At 36.3% G+C, this 23,975-nt stretch overlaps 1 pseudogene; it reads left to right on the plus strand.

The window, feature by feature from the left end:
• The first annotated feature begins 18,345 nt into the window (after positions 1-18,345).
• On the plus strand, positions 18,346-19,968 carry LOC133043783 (tRNA (guanine(37)-N1)-methyltransferase-like; annotated as a pseudogene).
• Positions 19,969-23,975: the final 4,007 nt, after the last annotated feature.

Consider the following 23,975-nt stretch of genomic DNA (forward strand, 5'->3'; position numbering starts at 1 on the left):
TCTAGTGAATGTTATGGTTTTTCCAGTAGTCATGTATGGATGTGAGAGTTAGACCTTAAAGAAAGCTGAATGCCGAAGAATTGATGCTTTTGAACTGTGGTGTTGGAGAAGACTCTTGAGAGTCGCTTCAACTGCAAGGGTATCCAACCAGTCCATCCTAAAGGAAATCAGTCCTGAATATTCATTGGAAGAACTGATGTTGAAGCTGAAGCTCCAGTACTTTGGCCATCTGATGCGAAGAATTGACTCATTGGAAAAGACCCTGATGCTGGGAAAGACTGAAGGCAGGAGGAGAAGGGAACTACAGAAGATGAGATGGTTGGATGGCATCATCGACTCAATGGATATTAATTTCAGCACACTCTGGGAGTTGGTGATGGTCATGGAGGCCTGGCATGCTGCAGTCCGTGGGGTCTCAAAGAGTCAGACGTGACTGAATGACTGATTTGAACTGAAGTGAATCACTCAAGTCATTATGTTAATACAAATAAAACACACTTTTCTGAGAAAAGTCATATTAGTCGAATGCCACAGTCATAGACAGCTGTCTAAGTTATCCAAATGTTACAGGTAAAATGTACTTTGCTCAATAATTTACCATTAAAATGGGGCAAATAAGCCTGAACATCAGTAGGGAATCTGAACAAAGATATAAAAGAAAATGTCAGTTTTCTCCTTATGTAATTCTAAACAAAAGAAGTTGCAAGGGAAGAAGTCACAGGGCATAGTTTCATTGTTGGATTCTAGCTGAGCCTCTAAACCTACTGTCATCTTAAAAAACAGAAGTATAAGGATTGTCTGAAACATATTTTTCTTACAGCAAGGAGAGCAGAAGAGCCCAGGGGACTCTGATCTGATCTGTTGTTTATGAACAACACTGTTTGAATTCCCAGGATTAAATGAATTTGCAAAATTACTGAAAAGCCACGTTCTTTCAAATTTTAATTAAGAGATCTGAAGCAGGATGACTATAAGAAGAATACTCTATTTTTTCAAGAAGTTGTGATGGGGTGTGCACATTTTTCACATTTTGCCCAAATATTGCACATTTCCCTGGGACTGGTAAATTAAAGCAAACATGCATGTGACTATTATATTTTGTTAAATCCATCTAATAAAATGTAACTGAATATTTCAGGTTGATAAACTCAAGAAATATTCTTTGTTGCTTATAGATTGTGTGTCATAAATGCATTCATGTTTAGTTTTTGTTAATGAGGTGGTGATTCTTGCAACAGGGTATTCTAAATCGTCAGTTCAAGGATGGGATGGCACAATCAGCATTTCAATAAGCCCTGGGGCAATTCTGAAGAGGATTGTCCTCAGACTGCATTTAAACAGACAAAAATATTTTAGATTAAAGCTGTTTTTAATTTAGCTTTACAAATTAGGAAGCTTTAGCTTTTCTCTCACAGTATTTCCAACATACAGCCATCAAATAAAATAAAAATAACTAATAACATTTAGATCTCTACGAACAATCAACAGTGAGATGGCTATAGTAACTAGTGAGTAACACTTGCCAGTAAGATTTAGAAATTAAAAATAAGACTATTTAAACTAACATCAAAATATCTAATGCCTCTGAATAAATCTGAGAAACTATATACGAAACATCTATGGAGAAAACTATGCAATTCTATTGAAAGATATTGCTGAAAACTCTAACAAGTGGGCATATTTACCAATACCATGACCTGGAAAGCTCAAAATGTCAAGTGATATCAAATAGAAATACAGATTATATTTCATAGCCTATGTTAAATGTCATGTTTTTGGGAGGGTGATTGAAGAAATTTGACACAGTCATTTTAAAATTTATGAAAAAATACAAAATTTTGAGTTTAACTCAGGTAATCTAAAGAAGAAAAAAATGGTAAAAGTGTTCTACTGAATAACATTTATCATACTCTATAGTTATTAAATAGGACTTTATCAAAATTAGGGCAGACAGAGATTTGGCATCATTTGCTCCACACATGAACCACTACTTTTTAAAAATAAAGTTTTATTGGAACTCATGTATGTATTGTTTACGGTTGCTTCTATACAACACCGGCTAGTGACAGTTTATAACCCACAGTCTAAAATAGTTCCCATCTGACCTTTTAAGATAAAGTTTGCCAGTCCCTGAACAGGACATAAATACTCAAAAGCAGGAAGAGGGAAGCAAACTAGAGAAGCCAGAATATTGCATGCATACATATTTAATATATGACAAAGATAAAACTACAGAGGTACACATACACACAGAGCAATTCTACTGGCCTCATGTTACTGATATTAAAGAGAAAATGATGTCATTAGAAGATACTATGAAAGAATACCTTATGATATCTGAGTAGCAATAGATTTCTTAAATGGCACATTAAAAAAAAAATCTGTGTTTAAATGAAGAAGTTTGTAAACTTGACTACATTAAGGTCATATAATGAAGACACAAAATTTAAAAACTGAGAAGCAAGCCATATGGTAGGAGAAGAGAATTGCCACATATTTAACAGGTGAGGGGATTATATTTGGAATATTTTTACAATTTAAATATTTTAGAAAGAAAAATAAACAATTTGATAGAAAAATTCATAGCAAAGAAAAAAGGAAAAAAGTGAAGAAAGGGATGATGGAAAAGAGATTTCTTAAAAGGAATCTGTATAAATTCTTCAGAAATGAGGACATATAGATGGTCAAATATTAAAACAGGTAACAAATTTAGTTAGTATTTGATGAATTCCAAAGTAAAACCACGATTATATACACATTGCATATCCAAAAGACTTAAGGTTTTAAAATATATAGTCTGAAAACAGCAAGTTGAGAAGAATTTGGAGCAATCAAAAATTATACTAGAAGTAGAAATATAAACAAGTCCAGAAGGGTTGCAGATTGATTTTGAAAGCCAAAAACAGATATTATTTTGTATACTTGAGAATTCATGTATTCTTCAATTCAGCAAATCTACTTAAACACTTTTTTTTTTTTTTTGGCAGAAGCATGCTTATTTGCACTTAATGTATGTACTCATATGTTCATGGTATCATGATAAATTTTGGAGCAACTCAAGATCAAGAATAAAATGGACAAATAGTAATTCATTTATACAAAAGAATACCTTGAGTAACAAAAATTATGAATTATATTTATAATAATAACTTAGATGAATTTGTAATTATTATGCTGAGTGGAAGAAGACATAAAATTAATACATACTGGACAATTTAATTTCTATAAATTTTGAAAAGAGATGGAACTATAGACTAGTTGCATTTTTGCTTGCGTTTGTATTTTATACACATTTTGTGTAACATTAAAATTTCTAGCAGAAAAAAATGGCAAAAGATATTACACATGATTTATGGAAGAGAAAATCTGAAAAACTGATAAAAATAAGAAAGAATACTCAACATCACTGATAATCAGAAAAATTCAAATTAGAACTAGATATAGATTTTAACACTTGTCAAGGCTGCAAGATTTAAAGTCTAATAACTTTTCTTTTTTTTAACCAGCGTTGAATATAACATTTAAATTGCTACTGGAAGTGTAAATTGTTAAAATCAATTTGGGAATCAACTCAACTCTACCTAATTAAAGTTTTGAGAATGTGCACTCTTTGGAATCCAGTCATCCTGCTTTTAGAAATTGACATTGTGAAAATCTTTTCCATAGGGGGATGAGGGGACAGATTCATGAATGTTCACTGCAGCACTCTTAGCATTATAAGACAATACACAAATAATGCAGCCATCTATCAACAGAAGGATGAAAAATAAATGCATATTTATTTATTCAGCAAAAGGTTGTATCAGCTAAAATCAATAAACCAACTCCAGGTACACAGATATAAATAAAGTTTTTGGAAAACCTAATCTTGGAAAAAAAAAAAAAAATGACTTGCAGACTATATGACAGGTAAACTCATTCCTTCCAACAGCATGAGTTGGAGATTAAATGCATAGTTACAGATAAGTAGCTTTCTTTATTGTCCCAATTAATTAAAAATAATTCATCAAGTCAAAATGAGGATGGGAAGACAGTGCTAGAGACTCATTTATTAAAAGAGTAGATGTGAAATTGTCTTCTTGGAAAGTAGAAGAGTGAATTCCTCAGGGAAACTGTCACTTTTTGCTAGGTTGTTTTGAATTCCCGTTTGAGATTTATGGCACAATTTAAATGGAGCCCAGTCAAAAGAGTTCTATGATTTTCACCAGTCACATCCAGCTGCTGATATGAAGATGAAGAGAAGGTAAAGTTTGTGCATATTGGAATCTAAGATTTTCCAGGCAAGGTGATAGCATATGGAGTGATTTACAACAGTAAAGAGTTTATAAACTGGATAAAATCTAAGCTACAAAAAAGGAAAAAAAAAAAAGAAAACATGAGTAGTTGAAAAATGAAACAGCTGTATTTGTTGATAGAACAGAAAATGTTTGCTTTGACTGTACTGGTGTAAAGGAGCAAAAAACATAGTATATGTGTAAAAAGAGTTACAGGTGTGAAGTTGGGATTTCAGAGATGATATGGTAAGTGAGAAGGACAACGTCTAGGACATGTGAGGAAACTAAAATGGAATGAAGAAATAGATTACTGAAAATGCAGATGCCGAAAACCTAGGAGGCCAGGGAACTGGACAGATCATCACTGTAAATTTAGACCTTGCCAAGAATAACTCCAAAAACACTGGTATGAGAGAAGGTGGTAAACTAGGTGAAAGAATGAGAATTCAAGCATGAAGAGGAATGAGAAATGTTAGTTTTTGTCAGCATCAAAAAGAGCTAGGAGATGGTAAAGTCTAATGGCACCATTTGAAAGAATCTTTGGTTTTTGATACATAACAAAGGTCTGGCGGGTAAAACAAAATACAAGGAAATATACCATCTTTGGGCTTCCAAGGTGGCTCAGTGGTAAAAAAAAAAAAAAAAAAAAATCCACTTGCAATGCAGGAGACTGAAGTTTGATCCCTGGGTCAGCAAGATCCCCTGGAGGAGGAAATGACAAGCCATGCCAATATTCTTGCCAGGAAAATCTCAAGGGCAGAGGAGCCAGGCGGGCTACAGTCCATAAAGTTGCAGAGAGTCAAACTGAAGTGACTGTACAGATACCATCTTCAGGCCTTATAATACCCGGAGTATTGAAAGAAAAACAATGAAAGCTTCCACTTTGAGGGCTGCATTGGCTGTCATATCTTCAACAAAATAAGATGACAGAGTTTGAAGTGGGATGTGGATGAGAGCTACGGATAGTAGAAGGTGGTGCAAGGGGAACAAAGATTTGAAGGTAGGGAAAGGAGGAAAATTGGGTCCCTTTAAGGAATGCATAGAGCTGAATAGGGATGAGTTTCAGTGGTGACAGATTTGTAGAATGTTTTTTACTGGTGACAAGAACTGCACAGTTATAATAGGATTTTCTTGATTATTCTAGAGAAAAGGTGAATGATCACTTCAAATTAAGGCTTCCCTCACATGCTCTTTTTTTTTTATTAATACTAGCATAGTATAAAAGAAGTATGAAAACATTTAGCCTACTTACAAAATAAAGTTGAAAAAATTGGAATACTTTTAATGTCCTTTAACATAATTTAATATATGTAAGAAAATAGAAACAAATTATTAAATCCTAATACTAAGTCTACTCTATGTTTGAACACAGTAATTTATAGAATTAAGTTATTTATTAAGCTATTGATTTTATTCACTTTCGCTTATGCTACAAAAATCAAATAATTTTAAAAGTGCTTATTTTATTGTGATAGACCACTTAACATGATCTCTAGTTCAGTTCAGTTCAGTTGCTCAGTTGTGTCCAAGTCTTTGCGACCCCAGTGACTAAAGCATGCCAGGCCTCCCTGTTCATCACCAACTCCCGAAGTTTACTCAAACTCATGTCCATTGAGTCAGTGATGCCATCCAGCCATCTCATCCTCTGTCGTCCCCTTCTCCCACCTTCAGTCTTCCCCAGCATCAGAGTCTTTTCCAGTGAGTCAGCTCTTCGCATCAGGTGGCCTAATTATTGGAGTTTCAACTTCAGCATCAGTTCTTCCAATGAATATTAAGGACTGATTTCCTTTAAGATGGACTGGTTGGGTCTCCTTGCAGTCCAAGGGACACTCAAGAGTCTTCTCCAACACCATGGTTCAAAAGCATCAATTCTTCAGCGCTCAGCTTTCTTTATAGTCCAACTTTCACTTCCATGCATGACTACTGGGAAAAAAAAAAACTGTAGCTTCGACTAGACGGATATTTGTTGGCAAAGTAACGTCTCTGCTTTTCAATATACTGTCGAGGTTGGTCATAACTTTTCTTCCAAGGAATAAGCAGCTTTTAATTTCATGGCTGCAATCACCATCCACAGTGATTTTGGAGCCCCCCAAAATAAAGTCTGTCACTGTTTCCCCATCTATTTGCCATGAAGTGATGGGAGCAGATGCCATGTTCTTGGTTTTTCTAAATGTTGAATTTTAAGCCAACTTTTTCACTCTCCTCTTTCACCTTCATTAAAAGGCTCTTTAGGTCTTCACTTTCCGCCATAAGGGTGGTGTCATCTACATATCTGAGGTTATTGATATTTCTCCTGGCAATCTTGATTCCCACTTGTGCTTTATCCAGCCCAGCATTTATAATGATGTACTCTGCATATAAGTCAAATAAACAGGGTGACAATATACAGCCTTGACATACTCCTTTCCCGATTTGGAAACAGTCTGTGGTTCCATGTCCAGTTCTAACTGTTGCTTCCTGAACTGCATACAGATTTTTCAGGAGTCAGGTCAGCTGGTCTGTTAGTCCCATCTTTTTAAGTATTTTCCAGAGTTTGTTGTTATCCACACAGTCAAAGGCTTTGGCACACTCAATAAAGCAGAAGTAGATGTTTTTCTGGAACTCTCTTGCTTTTTTGATGATCCAACAGATGTTGGCAATTTGATCCCTGGTTCCTCTGCCTTTTCTAAAATTAGCTTGAACATCTGGAATTTCAGTTCATGTACTGCTGAAGCCTGGCTTGGAAAATTTGGAGCATTATTTTACTAGGGTGTGAGATGAGCGCAGTTGTGCAGTAGTTTGAGCATTCTTTGGCATTACCAAGATCTCTACGCTCCTAACAAACTTTTTATCATACATTCAGTATTGTTAGTGCTTCCCAAATGGCACTAGTGGTAAAGAACCTGTCTGCCAATGTAGGATATGAGAAAGACACAGATTCAATCCCTGGGTCAGGAAGATCTCCTGGAGGATCACAGGGAAACCTACTCCAATATTCTTGCCTATAAAATCCCATGGACGGAGGAGCCTGGCAGGCTACAATGAAGGGAGTTGCGAAGAGTCAGACAGGACTGAAAAGACTTATCATGCCCACGTGCACAGGATTGTTAACTGTGGACACAATATTGCACAGAAGATCTCTAGAACTTATTCATCTTGCATAAATGAAATTTACACACTTTGAACATATCCCCATGTCACTGTCCACAGCCCCTGATAGCCACGATTCTAAACTGTGCTTCTATGAATTGACTATTTTAGATGGCTTATAAAAATATAATCATGCAATATTTGCTTTACTGTAACTGACATTTCACTTAGCATAATGTCTTTCAGGTAGATACAGGTAGCTATATATGGCAAGATTTCCTTCTAAAGTTTTTAAATTTAATATTATTTGGAAATACCTTAAGAGGTTTTCAATTTCCCCAAAATAACATGACGATTTGCAATGGACGTTAATCTTAAAGTCAGATAAGTTGAGAATGTACTACATGTTCTTCCATCTAATAATGATAGGCTCTTTTGAAAATCACTAAACTAGTTCTTCATTAATAAAATGAGAAAAATATAATTGTTAGGATTAAATAAGCCATGTAGAATCCAAGGTCCTATTTGGTGAATAAGATGTTGGTCCCTCTAAATATCCTGGAAGTTAAATAAGTAGTACCTAATTAGGGTAGTATAAAGAAATTAGACCTTAAGCTTATTTAAAAGGAGAACCAGTATTATATTATTGACTTCAGTCTCCACTTGATTCTGATTAGATAGATAGATGTTTTCATTTAGAAAACATGATGCATTCAGTTTCTACTTAATAAACTATTAAATGTCTCAACTAGTGAAAATAAAACAATGACCAGGAGAAAATGTTATTCTCCTAACAATATGTAAGGAATTTCTCTTAGGGAAAGAAGATCTTATCCACTTTGATGGGAAAATTCTCATATAAGCCTGCTTGAGTTAGAAGCTGACCTGTATGTGGATTCACCTGCTTTAGATATAAGAGACTGGCAGAGGAAGGAGTGTTACTAATTCTCACCGAGTCCAGAGGAAAAAGGAGACTGAGACTACTTTCACTGTAGTCAAAGGAACTTGGTAAATTGTGATCCTGCTCTTGGCCCTTAAAATTCTCCAAGAAAGTTACAAACTCATAAAACATAGATGTAAGAAGGCCCCCCTCCTTTTTCTTTATATAAAGTAGGGAAAGATGAGTATGTGGCCAAGGAGAGTCAGTGCCTGTTTTTTTCTAGAGCAGAGAGAGGGTCTGGAGGAGAGAAGTTGCTGAAGATCTAAAGTATTGGGAGGGATGCTCTAAAATATGTTTGCCCAAATCTTAAAGGGCCAGAGACTCCCTCTGTTAGTGGGATGACAGGAGTACCCTAAATCCCGATTTCTGCCTCTAAGCAGAGAGCTCTTTGAGATACTGCACTGTACTTCCTTCTAGTCATCTCTCTTTTGGAGGACTCTCATAGCTGTTCATTTTTACTTCAGTTAGTGATTATAAACAGTGAATTTCCCTTAGGCATACTCTCTCCACTGCAGCAGTAATTGACCTGTGCAACCAGTCTTTGGGGACTCATTGAGGCTTCGAATTCCTTTAAAAGTGTTCTTATAGCAAGACAGTGTCTTAGAACCCCTCCTAATTCACTTGTATGGATCACTTGCCTCTGGGAGTAGCTATTAGTCAATTTTTTTTTTTTAATCACAAAAGCTTCTTATAAATTTCTTCTTATAAACTACATAAAGGAATAAACAAAGTTACATTCTGATTAAGTTCATAAAACACCAGGGAGCTGATATTGAATAAAAATAACATATGTATATTATGCTTTACTGCCAAGAATTGTGTTCATATGCTTTATTTTATTTTGCAGCAATCTTGTTAGTCGCAATGTGATTTCATCTTTATTTTACAAGTGAAACGACACAGATTCAAAATGCAATGGGCTTGCCCAATATTACTACTGAGGACTGAGAGGAAATAAGACTCATCCAGGAAACTTTCCGAAGCTAAGGTTTTGGATACAATGCAATGAGTTTTCTCTATGTACACACAAATGCCATGTATGACTTGAAGTGGTCATTCCTGTCAATTAGTCAGATTCAGTCTACCTCTTGTCTTACTTTTCCTTTTTTGATAAGTATTTAAGTAGAGTAATAATGTTTAAGCATGAAATGATGCCTATTTTTTTCTTATGGCCAGTGTCCCTTTAGATATTTTTAAATCAATTTTAGGTTTAAAACCAAGTAATGATCTGGTCCTAGGTTGCACAGTTGAGAAAGATACAGAGGAAGAGGTAAACTAATGACAAATTCTAAAATAAATTTGCAAAGGAAAACTTGGCTATGAACCAAATAGTGCTTGATTTATAGACAAAAATCCTAGAGTAAAACAGAATATAAATATAGATACAGGAGTTCAAAAAGAATAGAAATGTCCAGCCTCCATTTGGCCAAATGTGTATTTTTTTTTAATTTATTTCTATTAGGGTATAGAAAATACTGAAAATTTTGTTAAGAACATATTTTTATTTTTTTAACTTATGTTAGATATGAATTAATTGAAGTCACTATAGTAAGGTGTAAAACATCTCTGAATACCTATTGTAAAAACTGAATATGAAATATTAAGTCATGTTCACTGTGTTCATCACTTCATGTCCATTAAGTCAAGACTCACAGTATATAAGGTAGACAGTGTTATTGTCTGAAGTTTAAAATAAGAATAACTGGAGATGTTAATGTTTCATGTCCAGAGTTGGACATGACTGAAGTGACTTAGCACTCTAGTACACATACACAAATATAAATGGAAAGAGAGGAAGTATAATTTTCATATCTAGGTTGTTTTATTTTCTTAGGAGCTGTAAGATGGACCAATGTAGTTTACTTAGCTGTAGTTCATTTGTTTTTATTGCTGATAGTGTTTCTTGTATAAACATCACACAATTTATTCATTTATTGTGCTATTGATAGGTAATGTCCTCATTCTTTTTAAGTTCTTCATCATTATTGCTGCTGTAAAAGTGCACACATTTTGTAAGAATAAACCTGGGAGTTAATATCATTTTTTAATGTTGGTCATTGTGCTCAGTGTTTAGTGGTATATGTTTGGGGTTTAAATTTTTATTTTTCTAATTATTATTAAAGTTGAGCACATTTTCATAGGACAGCTGTAAATCTTCTTATAAAATATCTTTTCAAGTTATTTGGACACTTTTTTGGACTTCTTTCTTATTTTTAATAATAAATTATATAATCTAATTTAAGTACTTTGCCTGATATTTTTTTTTACAAGTAAATACTCCCAAACAGTTCAGAAACACTTTGCTAATGTTTAGCAAATATTTTGCTATGCTGTTAAATTAAAAATTACAATTTTAGATTACATCAACTCTAATCCGTTTGGAAAGAATTGAAGCTTTTTAATACTGAGTCATCCAATAAATAAATAAATCACAATAAGTTTATGAATTAATTTTAATCTTTCAACTATTAGTAGTAGTATGTCATGCTACTCTTTGTTGACTCTTAGATACTGATAAAAATCTTGGAAGTGGCCATACTAAATCACTAGAATTGATTAATTGACAAAGGCGTAGTCTGATTTTTAGTCATACAGAAATTCAGTAATTCAGTCTTTACTATGTTCTTATTTTTAAATTAGTATGACTTTTGTTAAAATAATCTCTATCAGCCAAAAATCTGATATGTATTACATTTAAGTATGTTGTCTCTATGACTTTAAAACTAACGTGATCCTTGCAAATAATTTTGGCTTTTTATTCAGTAACTTAGCTAATGATGTATCTCCTTTATTTCCCAAAGGAGAAAACAGTTTTCTCACTAAAAATAACTTAACCTTTTTAAAATTTTACACTTAATGAGTGTTATTATATGATACTTTATATATATTTTTGGTACACAATTTAAAGTTTAAAAATTAGCAATAGAAGTACAAATGTTATCTGAAATTAAATGACATGGAAGAGAATTTGAAAGATTTTTTTAAAATTTTATTTTATTTAACAAGAAATATATTTGTCTTGGAGTTGCTTTGCAAGTGTTGGTCATACTTATAAAAGTGAAATTCTCATAACTTCTAATAGGCTTTAGATAAAAAAAAACTTTATATTATTTCAGTTGACCAGTTACACATTACATACTGAGCAAAACACTATCAGGTACTGTGAAGGAACTAGAGAGGTAAAACAAAAAGGTCTGCTGTGGTAGGCTTTTACTGAGATGACAAGAAATTAGGTAATTAAGAAAAGCTAACAAGGAGTCTCCCTTAAGTGATATAAATTACTTGTAATTTTTCAATCTGCTTTTTCTTTCATCATTTACTATTTAGATGAAATGGCAACTGGTATCACTTATTACCATACAGTTGTATCATATTCTTCTTCAAAACTGTACTCTAAATAAAAAAATTATAAAGTAAGCATCTGTCACTATTAAAAAATGTTTCATTTCTAATAATGACATCTTAAATATCTAACTAGTTAATGAATCTTTAATTAACAATAATTTGTATTGCTTTCATATGATTTAAAAGTCCATTTGGAAATGCTATATGGATGGAATTAGATCTTTTAAAAAACTAATTACTGTTTCTCTAATTATAAATCTTAGAAATGATCCTAAGGATGTAATAAAAGATGTGATCAAATATTTATGCTAAGTAATAATCATGGCAGTGAAATTTATTTTAGTAAATATTGGCAGTGCTCTGTATGTCAATTATATATCAACACATTCTTGATTGGTCTATTATCTAGAAAATTTAGCCAAGTATTAGAATATTGTGCAATTTTTAAGTTCATGGCTTCAAAGATAACTTATATATGAAATGTTTATGATATAATTTTGAGTGTAAAAACTATGAAAAAATGCATATACATTACTGTATTGCAGTTTGTGTGTTAGTGGGATGTGTGCATGTGTGCTGGCATGCTTGCTTCTGTGTGATACAAGAGACACAGAGAGAAAGCTGTCAAAAATTAAGTATAGTCTACTTACTCCTTTGGGGTTTACTAAGAGGGGCCACTTGGATTCAGTACCCACAATATCAGCTCACTCTTGCAGGAAAGAAAAACTAAAATGGCAAGATAAAATAATCAATGATAAACTTGGTTGATGACAGCAATGACAGACAATTGGTTTTATTTTCTTCGTTGAACATCCTGTGATGTACAGAAGGAAGAATGACATCAGATCAGCTTAAGTCAGTATTTTCTCCAGCTTGTTTGTTTGACAGGGAGGCACAGGTTTCTTGTGGGTTAACTGAGCACCTCAGAAAGTGTTTGAAAAAGACTAGACTTTCTGCCTTAACTCAGAGACCTTAGTAGCAAAAGTTATGGAGTGTGGCCCAAGGAGAAGGTATTGAGAAAAGGAAGTCAAATAGATCACACATGTCAGAGAAATACAACATTCAGAAGGCACTTGTATGGCCCTCTGAAGGATTAGATGTTCTTTTAACATGTCTGTATTCATTTCTGAACCTTTCTTTAATTTCTGACCCAAGAAGAGTTTCCTGGTTCACCTTTGTAACTATCTTGCAGCAGTCATGGAATCCATACATTTTCTCAAGAAGTCCTACTTATTTTGAAATGAATGGTATTTAGAAACCAATATTAAGATGGAGGGATTCTAGATATCTTAGCTTTTTAAAGCTACTATAATAAAAATAGGGAAGATCCCTTGGAGGAGGAAATTGTAAACCACTCTAGTATTCCTGTCTGGAACCTGGTGGACCATATATCATCATAGGGTAGCAAAGAATTGGACACAACTGAGCATGCACTCACAAATAACAAAAATAGCAAAAATACCATAGACTGGATGGTTTAAAAAACAAGAGAAATTTTTTCTCACAGTTCTGGATCCTGGGAAGTACAAGATTAAGGTGCCAACAGAATCTGGGTCTGGTAAGGCTCTGCTTCACAGTTCATAGATGGCCAACTTCTCACTGTAACCTCAGATGGTGGCTCCCAAGGACCTGTGTTAATGAGCATTAATCCTATTCAAGAGGATGCCACCCTTATGAGCTAGTTACCTCCTAAAGCATGGGTCCCCAAACCCTGGGACACAGATTGGTAGCTGTCCATGGCCTGTTAGGAACTTGTCACACAGCAGGAGTTGAGTAACCAGTGGGTGAGTTAAGCTTCATCTGTATTTACAGCTATTTCTCATCACTTGTCTGAGTTTCGCCTCCTATCATTTCAGTGGTGATATTAGATTCTCATAGGATTGCGAACTCTACTATGAACTGCACATGAGAGGAATCTAGGTTGCGAACTTCTTATGAAAATCATTCTGAAGCCATTCCCCTCCTCCCCTAGGCCCTAGTCCATGGAAAATTGTCTTTCAAAAAAATTGTTTCTGGTGTCAAAAATGTTGGGGATCACTGTGCTGAAGTTCTCACTTCCAGATTCCATTGTACTGCAATTAGGTTTCAACACACAAATTTTGGGGTACACAAGCAGTCTACAGTACTAGGCATGCTGATTTGTTATCATTATGTCTTGGTGTTTTCAACAGACAAAGCTAGGGAATGTATCTCTGTATAGATAATAAAGTATAATATATATTTAATATTTACCATACATAGGATAATTTTGACATTGGGTTTCTCAGGTGGTAGTGGTAAGCAACCTCCCTGCCAGTGCAGGAGATCTAAGAGATGTGGGTTTAATTTCTGGGTCAGGAAGATCCCCTGGAGGAGTGCATGGCAACCCACTCCAGTACTCTTGCCTGGAGAACCCCATGGACAGAGGAGCCTGGCATGCCATAATCTATGTGATGTCAAAGAGTTGGACATGACTGAAGCAACTTAGCGCACACACACATAGTGTATATAATTTGGAATTTGAGGTTTTACTATCAATTCATAATTTATAGATTAATATTGAAATCTCAAATTCCATCCCAATACCAAAAGGCTTTTCCTTGTAATTCTCCCATTACACTTTTGTATCTCTTTCTCCCTTATTTGTTTCCCTGGTGGCTCAGATGTTAAAGAATTTGTCTGCAATGCAGGAGACATAGGTTTGATCCCTGGGTTGAGAAGATCCTCTGAGGAAGGGAATGGATGCCCACTCCAGTGTTCTTGCCTGGAGAATCCCATGGACAGAGAAGCCTGGTGGGCAATAGTTCATGGGGTTCCAAAGAGACGGACACAACAGAGCAACTAACACTTTTACTTTTCTCCCACGTATAGAATTCGGGCTGTCAGTTCTACCAGTGTATTTACTCCTTTACTCAATACTACAACATATACAAAAGTTGTAAAATTGATAAATACATACATTTAAATTTTTTAAACTATTAAATAATGTTCAAATTTCTTTGTAGCTCTTTCCAACTTGTATAAGCAGTGTATGTATTTACTTGGATTATTGAAAATTATTTGGTTAGCTATACTTTTTCCTTCTCAGGTATTTGTTGTTAATTTGGTACAGGTACACCTTGGAGACATTGCAGATTCAGTTCCAGACTACTGCAACAAATGAAAGTTGCAATAAAACAAGTCACACACATTTTTGGGTTTCCCAGTGTATAAAAAAGTTATGTTTATACACTAATCCATTAAATATGCAATAACAATATATGTTAAAAAGAGTGTACATATTAAAAATCGTATTGCTAAAAATGCTAACTAACATCTGAGTCTTCAGGGAGTCATAATATCTTGTTGGAGGAAGCTCTTGTCTTGATGTTGGTGACTGCTAACTGATCAGAGTGGTGTTGCTGAAGTTGAGGTGGTTCTGGCAATTTCTTAAAATTAGACTGAAAGTTGTCACAGTGATTGATCCTTCCTTTCAGGAAGGATTTTTCTGTAATATGCAATGCTGTTTGATAGCATTTTACCCACAGTGGAATTTCTTTCAGAATTGGAGTCATCTCGTCAAACTCTGACACTTCTTTATCAATTAAATGTATGTAATATTCTCAATCCTGTTGTCATTTCAACAATCTTCACAGAATCTTCACCAGGAGTAGTTTTCATCTCAAGAAATCACTTTATTTCCTCATGCATATGAAGCAAATCCTCATCCCCTCAAATATTTCTTATGAGATTGTGCAACTCCCATACATTTAGGATTTATTTCTTATCCCACTTCTCTTGCTATTTCCACTGTGGTTACTCTCTCCACTGAAGTTTTGAACTGTTCCAAGTCATCAAGATTGGAATCAACTTCCTCAAAGCTCATTTTAATATTTATATTTGACCTCTTCCTCTGAATCACAAATGTTCTTATGGGGATCTAGGATGGTGAATCCTTACCATATAATTTAATTTGTCCAAATCTATTTATGACCCAGATAATCACAATGGTTTGATCACTCACCTAGAGCCAGACATCCTGGAATGTGAAGTCAAGTGGGCCTTAGAATGCATCACTACGAACAAAGCTAGTGGAAGTGATGGAATTCTCACTGAGCTATTTTAAATCCTGAAAGATGATGCTGTGAAAGTGCTCCATTCAATATGCCAGCAAATTTGGAAAACTCAGCCATGGCCACAGGATTGGAAAAGGTCAGTTTTCATTCCAATCCCCAAGAAGGACAGTGCCAAAGAATGGTCAAACTACCGCCCAATTGCACTCATCTCACGTGCTAGTAAAGTAATGCTCAAAATTCTCCAAGTCAGGCTTCAGCAATATGTGAACCATGAACTTCCAGATGTTCAAGCTGGTTTTAGAAAAGGCAGAGGAACCAGAGATAAAATTGCCAATATCCACTGTATCATCAAAAAAGCAAGAGAGTTCCAGAAAAGCATCTATTTCTTCTGCTTTATTGACTACGTCAAAGCCTTAGACTGTGTGGATCACAACAAACTGTGGAAAATTCTGAAAGAGTTGGGGATATCAGACCACCTGACCTGCCTCTTGAGAAACCTGTATGCAGGTCAGGAAGCAACAGTTAGAACTGGACATGGAACAACAGACTGGTTCCAAATAGGAAAAGGAGTACATCAAGGCTGTATATTGTCACCCTGCTTATTTAACTTATATGTAGAGTACATCATGAGAAACACTGGGCTGGAAGAAGCACAAGCTGGAATCAAGATTGCCAGGAGAAATATCAATAACCTCAGATATGCAGATGACACCACCCTTATGGCAGAAAGTGAAGAGGAACTGAAGAGCCTCTTGATGAAAGTGAAAGGGGAGAGTGAAAAAGTTGGCTTAAAGTTCAACATTCAGAAAACTAAGATCATGGCATCTGGTCCCATCACTTCATGGGAAATAGATGGGAAGACAGTGGAAATAGTGTCAGACTTTATTTTTGGGGGCTCCAAAATCACTGCAGATGGTTGCTGCAGCCATGAAATTAAAAGATGCTTACTCCTTGGAAGTAAAGTTATGACCAACCTAGATAGTACATTAAAAAGCAGAGACATTATTTTGCCAACAAAAGTCTGTCTGGTCAAGACTATGGTTTTTCTAGCGGTCATGTATTATGTGACAGTTGGACTGTGAAGAAAGCTGAGCACCAAAGAATTGATGGCTTTGAACTGTGGTGTTGGAGAAGACTCTTGAGAGTCCCTTGGACTGCAAGGAGATCCAACCAGTCCATCCTAAAGGATATCGGTCATGGGTGTTCATTGGAAGGACTGATCCTGAAGCTGAAACTCTAGTACTTTGGCCACCTCATGCAAAGAGTTGACTCATTGGAAAAGACCCTGATGCTGGGAAGAATTGGGGGCAGGAGGAGAAGGGGATGACAGAGGATGAGATGGTTGGATGGCATCACTGGCTCGATGGACATGGGTTTGAGTAGACTCCGGGACTTTGTGATGAACAGGGAGGCCTGGTGTGCTGCGATCCATGGGGTCGCAGAGTCGGACACAAGTGAGCAACTGAACTGAACTGATTAGATAAATCACTATATCTGTGGCAGCTATAGCCTTATGAAATGTAACCCTTGAAATTAAAATTTTGAAATTTGATCTTCTTGATCCATGAGTTTCAAATGAATTTATGTCAGTGGGCATAAAAGGAACATGAATCTTATTGCACATCTCCATCAGAATTCTTGGTTTACCAGGTGCACTGTCAATGAGCAGTATTACTTTGAAAGGATTTTTTTTTATTATAGTAGTTCTTTACAGTGGGCTTAATCTATTTAGCAAGCCATGTTGTGAACAGATGTGATGTAATCTAGGCTTTTTTTTTTCCATTTTCAGAGCATAGACAGAGTAAATCTAGCATAACTCTTAAGGATCCTAAGATTTTCTAGATGGTAAAAGAACATCAGCTTCAACTTTAAGTCACCAATTACATCAGGCCCTAAAAAGAGTGTCACTCTGTTCTATGAAATGTTTAAGCCAGGCATTGACTCTCTTTACTAGCTATGAAAGTTTTAGATGACATCATCTTCCAATATAAATCTTTGTCTGCACTGAAAATCTGCTGTCTAATATAGCACCTTCATTTATTATTTTATCTAGATCTTCTGGATAACTTGCTACAGTTCTACATCATCACTTGCTGCTTCACATTGCACAAGACATTATGGAAATATATTTTTTCCTTAAACCTCATGGACAAACATCTGCTAGCTTCAAATTTTTCTTCTGTACCTTCCTCACATCTCTCAGCCTTCATAGAATAGAGGAGAGTTAGTGCCTTGCTCTGGATTCAGCTTTGGCTTAAGGAAATGTTGTGATGGGTTTGATCCTACATCCAGACCTCTAAAATGTCTACATGTCAATGACCCATTTCCTTGTCTTATCATTCACATGTGTACAGTGGGGTAGCACTTTTAATTTTACTCCAGAATTCTTCTTTTGTATTCACACCTTGGCTGATTGTTAGGCACAAGAGGCCTACCTAGGCCTATCTCAACTTTCTGCAAGCCTTCCTCACTAAGCTTAATCAAGTCTACCTTTGTAGCACATTTTGACCTTCTTCATCCAATTCCCCTTCCCTCACCTTCTGTCTCTGCTAATGAGAAATCTGATCTCTTTTTCCATGAGTTTGTTTGTATGTCTTGCTGTTTGTTTTGAAGTATAATTGACCTATCATGCTGTATTAGTTCTCATTATACAACATGGTGAAGATCCAAGCTGCACGGGAGAATGAGGAGCTTACTGAAGTGATGTGGATTCTTAAGAAGACTTATCAAAGTGGAAAGATGAAGAATGACTGAGTCAGCATCACTGATTCTACTCCCTTGGGCATCACTGATACTGAAGCTTAGCAGAGCAGCTGGTATTTTCTTGTTGGATCGAAGAGAAAGATTCTCAATCCTGCCTGAAATAGAGAGACTCTCAAATCATAGAGACTCTGAATTGTTTTCCCCACATTCTGATGTCCAAGGAATGACAGAACTTGATATAACAGCTTGTAAAAAGACAGGCACCATCCCAGAGATTAAAGTGAGGAAAGAAATACTCAGAAACTGCTGTGATCCCTTAAAAGGGCAACACTGCAGCAACCTGGCCTAAAATGTGTGATTGAAGATCCAGAAGATGAAGAAGGTAGACTGTTTAGGTTGGATCCCTATAAAATGTTTACCGTTGATTCCTTTGAGGAAGAAGAACTCAGTATTTTAAAGCAGCTGAATGTCAATCCACAGATATTGAAATATAATTTGGAACTAACTTATGAAAACTTTAAGTCAGAAAAAATCTTGAGAGCTATGCTTTCTGAAGTTCAAGATGTGACCTCAGGTTTTAACAGAGTTGGGCACACTGCCCACCTGAAACTTTGGCATCATCAACTACCTTACAAGCATTTAATTGGCCAAGTTATGATTGACAAAAATCCAGGAATCACCTCAGCAGTAAATGAAATCATTGATATTGATAAAACTTACTGAAATTTCCAAATGGAAATACTATCTGGAGAGGAGAATATGGTGACCAAGTTTTTTTTCTTTTTTTTTTATTATTATTATTATTTTTTTTTCCAGTGGGTTTTGTCATACATTGATATGAATCAGCCATGGATTTACATGTATTCCCTATCCCGATCCCCCCTCCCACCTCCCTCTCCACCCGATTCCTCTGGGTCTTCCCAGTGCACCAGGCCGGAGCACTTGTCTCATGCATCCCACCTGGGCTGGTGATCTGTTTCACCATAGATAGTATACATGCTGTTCTTTTGAAATATCCCACCCTCACATTCTCCCACAAAGTTCAAAAGTCTGTTCTGTATTTCTGTGTCTCTTTTTCTGTTTTGCATATAGGGTTATCGTTATCACCTTTCTAAATTCCATATATATGTGTTAGTATGCTGTAATGTTCTTTATCTTTCTGGTGGATGGGAAGGATTTCCTGCAAGGGCCAGTCAGAGAAGAGTTAATGCAGCAGCTGGGGCCACTGTCAAAAGGAAGAAAACACTCTGTGAGCATTGTCATGAATTTGACAGCAAAGGCTATTGAGTTTCTCACCGCTTTCAAAGCATTCTTAGATGGCAGCCATGTGGCAGTGAGTTCCTTCCCATTGTGCACTGTTACAGCTTTTCCAAAGATGCTAATCCAGCTGAGGATGTTTCAGCAACAAGCTGGAACTGTATTAGACATCTCCTAAGAACCATGCAGTTCAGTTCACTTAGTGAAAAACGTGGACCCTCATAAGGAAATGTTATACATCACTTTTCGGATTCCTGCTGCTGTACTTTATAAGAATCAGATTGTAAATCAATACAATCATGAAGATCCACCTCTTAAAGGCCAGAGGACAAATACAGACTTTTAAGAAGAAAAAGCACAAATTGCTTCAGTCACTTAATTGGAAATAGTTTCTCCATCTTCCCACCAGACCTTTGTGATAGTGAACTACCATTTGTATGATTTCTAATATTTTAGCATTCAGTTACTTGAGTATTGAACCCTTTTATTTTACCCTCGCTGGCTTCCCATACATGCAGCATGGTGTTATTTTCTATGCATTTTCTAAATGATCACTAGCATAAGTCTAGTTATGTTATGTCACCACAAAGATACTATTACTTCATTCTTGACTATATTCTCCACACTATTGTTTTATACTTGTGACTCATTTGTTTTGCAGTGGAAATCAATACCTCTTAATATTCCTTGCTTATTTCTTTCCTCTCTCCCACCAAGTACCATGGTAACCACGTGTTTTTTTCCTCTGTATCTATGACTGTTTCTGTTTTGTTATGTCTCTTCAGTTTTTTGTCATTTAGATTGCACATTCATTTCCTCAGTTCAGTTGAGTTCAGTCTCTCAGTCATGTCCGACTCTTTGCGACCCCATGGATCGCAGCACGCCAGGCCTCCCTGTCCATCACCAACTCCCGGAGTCCACCCAAACCCATGTCCATTGAGTCAGTGATGCCATCCAACCATCTCATCCTCTGTCATCCCCTTCTCCTCCTGCTCTCAATCTTTCCCAGCATCAGGGTCTTTTCAAATGAGTCAGCTCTTCTCATCAGGTGGCCAAAGTATTGGAGCTTCAGCTTCAACATCAGTCGTTCCAATGAACACCTAGGACTGATCTCCTTTAGGATGGACTGGTTGGATCTCCTCACAGTCCAAGGGACTCTCAAGAGTCTTCTTCAATACCACAGTTCATTTCCTACTTTAGCTAAATACCCAAGATGGGGTTTGCTGGACTATATGGTAAGAGTATGCTTCATTTTGTGCATGAGCTCTTTGTGACCCCATGGGCTGTGTAACCCTCCAGACTCCTCTGTCCATGGAATTTTCCAGGCAAGAATACTGTAGTGGGTTGCCATTTCCTCCTCCAGGGGATCTTCCCAAACCAGGGATTGAACCTGAGTCTCTTGCATTGGTAGGTGAATTCTTTATCAGCCTGCCACCTGGGAAGCCCATGTTTAGTTTGTAAGAAAATTCCAAAACATTATCCATAGTGGATGTACCATTTTGTATTCCTACCAGCAATGGATTAACATTTCTATTCTTCTTCACATTGCTTTCTTACTTAGCAATATATTCTGAAATTACCCCATATCAGCTTTTAGCGATTTTTTTCTTATCTATTTTAACAGACTCATAATAGTTCACTGTATGTATGTACCATAGTTTATGTTTATTTAGCCAAACTAGTGCTTGTGTGCATTTGTGTGCTTGTGTGAGTCCTGCATGGCTACTTCCAAAGTGGGGCTTCCCTGATGGCTCAAACTGTAAAGGATCTACCTGCAATGTGGGGGACCTGGGTTTGATTCCTGGCTGAACCTAAAGCTGGGAAGTAGATTGTAAAGATAGTTATTTTGATATAGGATGAACTTATTCACACACTCAAAGGCCACTTGAACCATGAAGTCATTCTAAGGATGTTTGCATATTTCCACTGGGTCTGACTCTATATTGCATCCTCTCCTATTGGAATATCTATAAGATTTGGTACTATTCATTATTTCATTTCAGTTCTTATTAGCCCTTTTTACTCTAAGTAACTTATAATATTCTATGTATGGTTGAACATTGATGTTTCTGTAGATAGTTCTGTTTCACTGAAATTGTGTTGCTATTTTCTCATTATATTTGTTGGTGGCAGAGCCTTTGGTCCTTGTACTGATTCATAGTGCTTAGCTGATGGCAAACGATCGGTTGGACCGCCCTGATTTGCACAGCTTGCGTTATCTCTGTGATTTGGAGCTTTTAGCATTAGGTCGATCATTTTCTTCCTTAAATTTTCTCTGTTTCTCTCTTTTTGCTAAGCAAATGGTAGATAATCTCTATAATTTTAACCAGAAAAAGCTTTTAAATTATATTTGAGTGCTGTCTGTTATCTTACAGAGTTTCCCTGGTAGCTCAGATTTTAAAGAATCTGCTCGCCATGAAAGAGATCTCGGTTCAGTCCCTGGGTTGGGAAGATCCCCGGGAGAAGGAAATGGCAACCCACTCCAATATTCTTGACTGGAGAATCCCATGGACAGAGGAAGCTGGTGGGTTGCCTTACATATGAATTATTTTTGTACACTTTGGAAGGTGAGTGTAAGGTAGCATAAGTCCTTCTTTTGTCTTTTTTGTATCTGAGCAAGTCTGTATTAGTTGCTCAGTCATGTCCGACTCTTCGCGATCCCATGGACTATAGCCCACCAGGCTCCTCTGTTTGGTTTATCTTATTTGTTGATGCCTTTTCTTGTGTTGGGCTAAAGGAATCTATGTGCAAAATAGACACTTCTTTGAAGATAAACAATATTGGAAATACTAAATAATGCTATTTTTACTTATAGTCTATTGGACAGAGTGGGATACCAAAGTATATGAAGTCATCTTTTCTTCCTGTTTTTTCACTTTTGTTTTTCTTTCACATATGTAGAAGATATTAAAAAGAGGTGACAAGAATACACAGAAGAACTGTACAAAAAAAATCTTCACAACCCAGATAATCACAGTGGTGTGGTCACTCACCTAGAGCCAGACATCCTGGAATGTGAAGTTAAGTGGGCTTCAGGAAGCATCACTATGAACAAAGTTAGTGGAGGTGATGGAATTCCAGTTGAGATATTTCAAATCCTAAAAGATGATGCTGTGAAAGTGCTGCACTCAATATGTCAGCAAATTTGGAAAACTCAGCAGTGGCCATAGGACTGGAAAATGTCAGTTTTCATTCCAATCCCAAAGAAAGGCTATGCCAAAAAATGCTCAAACTACTGCACAGTTGCACTCATCTCACACACTAGTAAAATAATACTCAAAATTCTCTAAGGCAGGCTTCAACAGTACATCAACCATGAAATTCCAGCTGTTCAAGCTGGATTTAGAAAAGGCAGAGGAACCAGAGATCAAATTGCGAACAACTATTGGATCATTGAAAAAGCAAGAGAGTTCTAGAAAAACTTCAACTTCTGCTTTATTTCCCAAATTGGGAAAGAAGTACATCAAGGCTTTACATTGTCACCCTGCTTATTTAATTTATATGCAGAGTACATCATGAGAAACGCTGGGCTGGATGAGGCACAAGCTGGAATCAAGATTGCTGGAAGAAATACCAATAATCTTACATACACAGATGACACGACCCTAATGGCAGAAAGCAAAGAGGAACAAAAGAGCCTCTTGATGAAAATGAAAGAGGAGAGTGAAAAAGTTGGCTTAAAACTCAACATTCAGAAAATTAAGATCATGACATCTGATCCCATCACTTCATGACAAATAGATGGGGAAACAATGCAAACAGTGACAGACCTTATTTTGGGGGGCTCCAAAATCACTGCAGATGATGAAATTAAAAGACACTTGCTCCTTGGGTGAAAAGTTATGACCAACATAGACAGCATATTAAAAAGCAGAGACATTATTTTGCCAGCAAAGGTCCGTCTAGTCAAAGCTATGGTTTTTCCAGTAGTCATGCGTGGATGTGAGAGTTGAAGTATAAAGAAAGCTGAGCACTGAAGAATTGATGCTTTTGAACTGTGGTGTTGGAGAAGACTCTTGAGAGTCCCTTGGACTACAAGGAGATCCAACCAGTCCATCTTAAAGGAAATCAATCCTGAATATCCATCGGAAGGACTGATGCTGAAGCTGAAACTCCAATATTTTGGCCACCTGATGCAAAGAACTGATTCATTTGAAAAGACCCTGATACTGGGAAAGATTGAAGGTGGGAGGAGAAGGGGACGACAGAAGATGAAATGGCTGGATGGTATCACCATTTCAATGGACATGAGTTTGTGTAAACTCCAGGAGTTGGTGATAGACAGGGAGGCCTGTCATGCTGCAGTCCATGGGATCGCAAAGAGTTGAACACGACTGAGCGATTGAACTGAAT

Source organism: Dama dama, chromosome 1 (genome assembly GCF_033118175.1).
Source record: "Dama dama isolate Ldn47 chromosome 1, ASM3311817v1, whole genome shotgun sequence".
In the NCBI taxonomy this organism is placed as follows: Eukaryota; Metazoa; Chordata; class Mammalia; order Artiodactyla; family Cervidae; genus Dama; species Dama dama.